The sequence below is a fragment of the Triticum dicoccoides genome, chromosome 5A (assembly GCF_002162155.2).
Source record: "Triticum dicoccoides isolate Atlit2015 ecotype Zavitan chromosome 5A, WEW_v2.0, whole genome shotgun sequence".
NCBI classification, from domain to species: domain Eukaryota; kingdom Viridiplantae; phylum Streptophyta; class Magnoliopsida; order Poales; family Poaceae; genus Triticum; species Triticum dicoccoides.
In genome coordinates, this window is record NC_041388.1 from 123448521 (window position 1) to 123457478 (window position 8958).

The following is an 8958-nucleotide window of genomic DNA, read 5'->3' on the forward strand; positions in this document are numbered from 1 at the left end:
CGTCCATTAGGAGTAGAGATCATATTTGAGATTTCTAAGTTTATAGCCTTACCATACGTGGATTAATTGTGATTGATTACCATAAATATGTTGGGTATTGTCGGCTAGACGAGAAAGAGAAAAACCGGTGGGAGGGGGGTGGTGGGAGGTGGGACGAAGAAAAACCGGTTGAAAATAAACCGGTTGAAAGTGGGGGGGACTATTCAACCAATTCGTCCATTAGGAGTAGAGATTTAACCCCTCTATTTTAGTTTATCCATCAATTAAATTATGTGTCAATGACATGTGGGCCACATCCTTCCTTTTGACTAGTCAAATTGACTTGGTCAAATTCGGATTAGATTAAATAAAAATATTCTAGAAAATCATAAAAAAATACTATAAACTTTGAAAAATCATATAAAATAAACCGTATCTCGGATGGAAATATTTTGTACATGAAAGTTGCTCAGAACAACGAGACGAATCTGAATACACAACCCGTTCGTCCGTCACACATTCCTAGTATAGCAAACACGCAACTTTCCCCCACCGGTCCGTCTGTCTGGAAACGCGGAACATCGGGAATACTTTCCCGGATGTTTTCCCCGTTCACCGGTATCACCTGTCCCTGCGTTAGGTCACTCCTAGCACAACGTATTGCCGCGTCTTGCTTTCTGTTGCATTTGATTGCTCTATTATTTATTGTGTTCCCCCTCTGTTACTTCTTTTCGGTAAGCTCCGAGACCGTTGTCGATACCCCTGTGATCGACTACATCGACGACGACCCCTTCTTCTTGCCAAAGCAACCAGGCAAGCCCCCCCTTGATCACCAGACATCGCCTACTCTACTCTCTATACTGCTTGCATTAGAGTAGTGTAGCATGTTACTGCTTTCCGTTAATCCTATCCTGATGCATAGCCTGTCCTTGCTACTACTGTTGTTACCTTTACCTGCAATCCTAATGGTTAGTATAGGATGCTAGTTTATCATCAGTGGCCCTACATTCTTGTCCGTCTGCCATGCTATACTATCGGGCCGTGATCACTCGGGAGGTGATCACGGGTATATACTATATACTTTATACATGATACATGTGATGACTAAAAGACGGGTCGGCTCGTAGGAGTACCCGCGAGTGGATCTTTGTGGCGAAGCGACAGGGCAGATTGAGACCACCTAGGAGAGAGGTGGGCCTGGCCCTGGTCGGCGTTCGCAGTTATTTCAAGATAACACGTTTAACGAGATCTTGGTATTTGATCCGAGTCTGGCTACTGGCCTATACGCACTAACCATCTACGCGAGGACAGTTATGGGCACTCGACGTCGTGGTATCAGCCGAAGCCTTCGTGACATCAGCGACTAAGTGGCGCGCGCCGGATTGGGCCGTAAGCCTGCTCTTGTATTAAAGGGGCTAGTTCTGCTTCCGGCCGCGTTCGCAACGTGCAGGTGTGCAAAGGGCGATGGGCCCAGACCCCTGCGCCATAGGATTTAGACCGGCGTGCTGACCTCTCTGTTGTGCCTAGGTAGGGCTGCGACGTGTTGATCTTCCGAGGCCGGGCATGACCCAGAAAAGTGTGTCCGGCCAAATGGGATCGAGCGTGTTGGGTTATGTGGTGCACCCCTGCAGGGAAGTTAAACTATTCGAATAGCCGTGATCTTCGGTAACAGGACGACTTGGAGTTGTACCTTGACCTTATGACAACTAGAACTGGATACTTAATAAAACACACCCTCCCAAGTGCCAGATACAACCGGTGATCGCTCTCTCACAGGGCGACGAGGGGAGGATCATCGGTTAGGGTTATGCTATGCGATGCTACTTGGAGGACTTCAGTCTACTCTCTTCTACATGCTGCAAGATGGAGGTGGCCAGAAGCGTAGTCTTCGACAGGATTAGCTATCCCCCTCTTATTCTGGCTTTCTGCAGTTCAGTCCACCGATATGGCCCTTTACACATTTACCCATGCATGTGTAGTGTAGCTCCTTGCTTGCTAGTACTTTGGATGAGTACTCACGGTTGCTTTCTCCCTCTTTTCCCCCTATCCCTTCTACCTGGTTGTCGCAACCAGATGTTGGAGCCCATGATCCAGACGCCACCGTCGACGACGACTCCTACTACACCGGAGGTGCCTACTACTACGTGCTGCCCGCTGACGACGACCAGGAGTAGTTAGGAGGATCCCAGGCAGGAGGCATGCGCCTCTTTCGATCTGTATCCCAGTTTGTGCTAGCCTTCTTAAGGCAAACTTGTTTAATTTATGTCTGTACTCAGATATTGTTGCTTCCGCTGACTCGTCTATGATCGAGCTCTTGTATTCGAGCCCTCGAGGCCCCTGGCTTGTAATATGATGCTTGTATGACTTATTTTTATTTGTAGACTTGTGTTGTGATATCTTCCCGTGGGTCCCTGATCTTGATCGTACACGTTTGCGTGTATGATTAGTGTACGGTCAAATCGGGGGCGTCACAAGTTAGTATTAGAGACGACTGCCTGTAGGAATCCCCCTTCCACACTCCTTGGCCGAACTTAAGTCTAGTCGATGGAAATTGTTTTACTAACTTGGCTGTGCGGCCCATGGGCCCACGTCGCCATTGGGTGGTATTAGGATCTTTTATTCCTCGTCTATACTCTGGGATTCTGCTCTCTCTTTTATTCGGGTTTAATGATCTTACAAATTATAACTCTAGGTTCTCGTCACCACTTTCTCCCGGAGAGCCCCTTCCGTCCAGATGCTCGCCGGCTGCACCAGAAGATTTCGAAGTTACTCTCCGATGTTCCCTCGAGACTTGGTGCCCGTTGCTTTTGCAATTCCCTATCATCGCTACCCCTATGTATAACCACGTACACTTGCCATTCGTACAATCATTCCCTGTTGATCTTGTTATTACAAGATACCCCGAAATTGTCTCTATTATTTCGAGTATACTTTGTGCCTACTGCCTTGCAGTTCCTTGCCACATAAATACCCCTACGGATAATTCCTCGCACTTGCTGAGTATCCGGTCATCCCTAGTTGTTCATGTGTTTCACAAAAGTCCTCAAAATACCATTCGATTTTTTTGGAAAACCCTGAGCAGCCCTCTTGAATTCCTTGCCTTCCTGCATTATGGTTAATTCCATACTTCTAGTAATCTCCGTTGACATCCTCTGTCACTATCATTTCGAGTCACTTGATTTGATATGTTGCGAATGCTCGCAATCCTCAATCGGATCCTAGGATTCATCCTTCCGGCTCAGACATCATTTTTAACATGAGCTGGTCCTCGACCAATCAAGTTGTCGTCGAATGTACCCCTAATTCTATTCAACTTATCCATCCCTAATCAGAGCATTGCTTATGATCCCTTGTTTTGGAATTCATACTTCCTTTGCAATTGAGCTTTGAATTAAGTCAGGTGTTTCTATCATCCGATCTATTGCATTCTTTCTTCTTCTAGTTGAGTACCGATGCTCGCATCAGATCCCTTATGGACCACCAGATCCTTTGTTGGATTTTATCCGACAACGTCCTTTATATTCAATAACCTTGTGAGCCTTTCCTCGGATACATAATGCCTTTGGTAAATTGTATCCTCTGCTTTCTCAACCATGCTCTGCCTTCGAGCTGGAAGTTATTCACTCCTGAAGTTTGTGGTTTATGTTCCAAAGAGGCCCCGATGGGTTGAACCTATGCCTTTTCTAATATGTGTGAACCCAAAAGTTTTCACGAGTCATACTCTTCTGGTGCTTCGCCAGATAAAGTTTCAACACTACAACTTCTTCGTAAACGAGAAGTGAATGAAAGGTTATGCATTACAAAAGTGGGAGTCGACCTTGAACTTTGTGTTCATGCCCATGGACCCGATGTGGAACTTATCATGGAAGCTTCTCGCAAAATATTTAATCATTTGGGTAATTCTTTCGGTGTCATTAAATTGGATCCCTTGCAGCTATGGTTCCGACCATATTGTTCTTCCTTGATCCCATTTCTCGGCCAAGTTTAAGCATTTGTCTTCTGCGGACCAATGCCCAAGTCCAACCTTTATTTTGATCTACCTTCGAGTATACCCCCCTGGTATCTCGAGGATATCAACCGATTGCACTATATCTTATGCATTCCTGATGAAGTAGCACCTTTCCCCGTCATAGTCACTCCACGGGTTCTGGGTTGTCGTCAACTGAGAACACCGATTAGTGAATCGAATCACCCCTGTGATTCAGTACTCCTAGTACTTTGTGGTTGAGAAGTTTAATACTCCATCACGTCATTCCTAGTCTGATCGACTATATCATTTTGTGCTAAATTTTAACTGTGCTACCTGGTCCTTCTTCCCGGAGCACAATTTTTGATGATGAGATAACCTTATGCCGATCTTCCTCGTCGTATCATTTCGCCTTGAACAATAAGATCGATTTTGAGTTTGGGTCGTACCCATGGTTTCAATAACTTTTCGCTTCATCATTCCGTTGACTTGATGTCATCGCCGATCGGTTACATCTTCTTGAAACCTCTCGACAAATGTGTCGTGATCATCATCAACTTTCTGAGGTCTTCCAAGATATCAATTGAATTCATGATGAGAAATAACATCCTTACCCTCAATGGTTGGTGTTATCATTGACCCCTTTATTGCCTTCCGTTCAACACAAACTTGTTCGTGTTTTGTGTTATACCTAGAGATCCGTGCTATCCAGCAATTATTCTTCCTTACCTTGGAGTATTACCATCTTTTATGTCAAGAATGTCGTGAGGATTGCTCCACCTCTTAAGAATTCTTGGTATATTGATGCTTCTCACCATCACCATTCTTTCTTGGTCTCCATGTTGTTTCTAACCGGAATACCGACAAATGGTCTGTGATGTGTAAATTCTAGACTTTTAGCAACCCTATTGCTTTCAAGTTAATGGTCGATATTTCATTCTTTGACTATTGGTTGTTGGATCACCTTTCTGACATTGATCATGCTACCTAAGGCCATACTTTGGGAACCCTTTCCAACTAGTGTTTTATTGTGTATGTTTTTCCTTGAGCATACATCATTATATCATTTGATCCGACAAATGTTATCTCCTTGTTCACATAACGGTGGAAATCCATCTTTTGGATACCTCGTTGAATTATTGCTGAGTCCATCAGCCACCTCCTCATCCTCTCCTTGGCTTAATGATGAATCCCTTCGTGTATCCAGAGTCTGACCTTTGATTGAAGACCATGCCAATGCTATCTCGAAGCATGTCTATGGTATTCCAATTTTCAACAAGAACATTGAAGCTAATGCTAAATGTTTCCTGCTCAATTATCCGAACACCATTGTATGTGTAAAGTCATGAAATTCCTCTCCCCTTACCTAAGTGGTTTTCTACCTTCTATCCGGTCTTGGATATCATACCCTGCTTGTTGGTGGGAAGGGTATACCCCTGAAATATGTGTTTAAACATGTTTTCCTTTCCATTGTTCGGTTTAATCTGAAGATCACATTTTGCCTTTCCATTGTTCTGTTTAACCTGATGATCACGTTTTCCTTTCCATTGGTTTGTTTGACCTTTCTGGTGATCATTATGATCTAAGCAGTATTAATTCCCTGCTTATGTTAACACCTCCGTGTACAATTCTGTCAGTAAGACCCTGTTGCTTTTGTTGATGACATTCTGATAATCACCGATGGACGAGAACCTTGCCTATTGGTCTGCCTCGTTCAACGAGCAGGAAAATGGTTCTCTTTGTCCCCTGCCCTTGGTACCGACGCTGTTGCCGACATAACCGACAGGTTATGGTCTGACCTGCATGGTTATCATAACCATGCAAGATGACACCACTCTTTCTATCTTTAACCCACATGGTGGGCCCATAACCTACATGTCCCAGGATCGAAACCTGACTCTCCTGTACACCCTGTTGCCAAAGATATTCCTCGCGCTTGACTTGATATGTAATTCGCGAGCCACCTTCCTAGTGATCTACTCTGGTATCAGCGCAATACTTATTCTCGTGCCCTGAAACCCTTTCACCTTCTAATTAGGCGTCGAACGATTGCTTATCCGCTTGATAGTTCTTACTATACCTTCTTGCTTGGCTCTCGATGTGTTTCATTTGACCAACTCGAGAGATACCCCTGTGTTCATTCATGGGATAACCCCCGATGGTTAACCCTTATAGCATCCTATCGTTGTAGAGCTGCCCCTTACCTATTCATTAGTACGATGGAGTTCCCCGAAGGAAGGACGACAACTTCATCATGATGAAATGAAGCAGAGGAATGAAGACACATCAATGTCATGGATCGACCTCTTCGAGAAGAGCAACTATGACCGAGAAGAATCGTTAGAATTTCATAACTAGATCCCTTCCCCCCTTGTAACCGCTCCTAAATCATGGGACGAGATTTCTTGTAGTGGAGGAGAATTGTGACGCCCTGATAATTAAACTACAGTAATCTTATGTTAATGGCGCCAGGTCATCGCGATTACTGTTGTTAAACTCGGGTTGATTCGAATCCGGTCCAAATTTCAAATTCAAATTAAAGTCCAAGATTCAAATTTCTCAAACCTGCAAAATAAAATGTTCAAAGTGTGGCAAATCTTCCATATCCAATTATGGTGCTGACCCAACATTTTTGTAAAAGTATTTAAATGCTCTTTTGTGACTAAAGAAGTGACTAAACCAATTATTAAATGCCTTTAAATAATAAACAAATTCAAACATGTCTTATTATTGTGCCAAATTAATTATGGCAGTAGCCTAAAAAGAATACTGATTTTTGGGCTAGGTTTATATTTTACAAAGCTAATAATAAATAAATGAAAGAAAACTTAATTGAAAACAGAAACTAATAGAAAGAAAAACAGAAAGGAGCAAAACTAGAAAGCCTACACTATGCACACTTGGGCCTGCTGGCAACATTGCAGGCCCAACCCAAAAACACCCGGTTCCCTTCCCCTGTTCATCGATCAAGGTGTGACGCCCATCCCCTACCGCCATGGCTGCGCCGTGGACACGAGGCGCCCATCCGTCGGCCCTGTGTGCTGGATAAGAGCATCTCGGCGCCCCTCCCTCGGCAAACCCTAGCCACCCACTGCCCCTGCCTCTCCCACTTCTCCCCCCTCTCGCCCATCTTCTCGATCTGGAGGAGACCGTCGCCGCCGTCGCCATGGGTTCGCCGCCTACGTAGCCACCGGCCACTCCGCGTCGCACCGCCGTGTCCAGAAGCTCCGTCGACGTCTTCTTCGTCTTCCTCGCCCACTGGAACAAGCCGAGAGCCATCGCATCGCCGGCATCGAGCGTCTTCTTTCTTTGCATCACCGTAGCTTCGTCGCGCCAATACGAGCAAACTGCTGCTTCTAGTCACTCACCGGGCCTTCGTGCGCCTCCTCGATGAGCTCCTCCCTCGGACCCCCTTTTTTTCCTTTGATTTGGATGCCGTAGGTCACCTTCATCGTCGTGCCCGATCTCGGGCATACATGTACATATCTGAGCTACTGCTGCTGCCTTGGAGCTGCTGCTTCTGCTATCGCCACGCCACTGCTACACGACTGCAACCGCGGCCACCCCCTGCTAGCACCGCTCGTGCGCTGCTTCGCCGGCCGGTGCCTCCCGCTGTGACCTGCTCTACTGCTGCTGTAGTTGTCGCGACGCCCGCGGCCCATGCTCTGCCTGCTGTAGTTGCTCTGCCCTGCTGCCACTACGCCGTCCGCGAGGGCGACGCCGGCGCCCGGCGCTGCTCACTGCTCCCCGTGCTGGCCGTGCCTTGCGCTTGCGCACGCGCCGTCGTGCGTGCCTGATACTACCGGCGACTACTGCTTCTGGTTGCCCAATGCTGCTGCCGCTTGCTACTTGTCTACTGCTAACTGATGATAGCTACTGTAGCTGCTAGCTAGCTTTGCAAATATTACATCGAGTAACCCCCTGGGCAACCCCTAAATTGTGGTTAAACAGTTGTAAACATGAGTGAAAATAATATAAGTAGAAAGTATACATGACAAACTCCATTTTATCCCACTGGGCCAAATACTTTTGATGCGTGGATTAAATCCTACAAAAATCACAAAATGCTATCTTGTCTTAAAAGGAATAGAGTTACTCCCTAGCATTGTGTGTGTGCGCCGTGTGTGGCCGGCTGTGTGCCTCTGGCCGGCCCTGTGTGCTTGTGTGATGTGTGTGTGTGTGTGTGCAGCGTGTGTGTGGCCAGCTGTGTGCCTCTGGCCGGCCCTGTGTGCTTGTGTGATGTGTGTGTGTGTGCAGCGTGTGTGTGGCTGGCTGCGTCTCTGGATGTGACCGGCCCTATTTAGGTTAGTAGCTAATGAGTAGTTAGACTAATTAGTACTTTGGATAATTGCTAGCCTATGACATGTGGCCCCCTATGTTAATTTAACCCCTCAATTTTAGTTTATCCATCAATTAAATTATGTGTCAATGACATGTGGGCCACATCCTCCCTTTTGACTAGTCAAATTGACTCGGTCAAATTCGGATTAGATTAAATAAAAATATTCCAGAAAATCATAAAAAAATACTATAAACTTTGAAAAATCATATAAAATAAACCGTATCTGAAAATATTTTGTACATGAAAATTGCTCAGAACAACGAGACGAATCTGAATACACAACCCGTTCGTCCGTCACACATTCCTAGTATAGCAAACACGTAACTTTCCCCCACCGGTCCGTCTGTCCGGAAACGCGGAACATCGGGAATACTTTCCCGGATGTTTTCCCCGTTCACCGGTATCACCTGTCCCTGCGTTAGGTCACTCCTAGCACAACGTATTGCCGCGTCTTGCTTTCTGTTGCATTTGATTGCTCTATTATTTATTGTGTTCCCCCTCTGTTACTTCTTTTCGGTAAGCTCCGAGACCGTTGTCGATACCCCTGTGATCGACTACATCGACGACGACCCCTTCTTCTTGCCAAAGCAACCAGGCAAGCCCCCCCTTGATCACCAGACATCGCCTACTCTACTCTCTATACTGCTTGCATTAGAGTAGTGTAGCATGT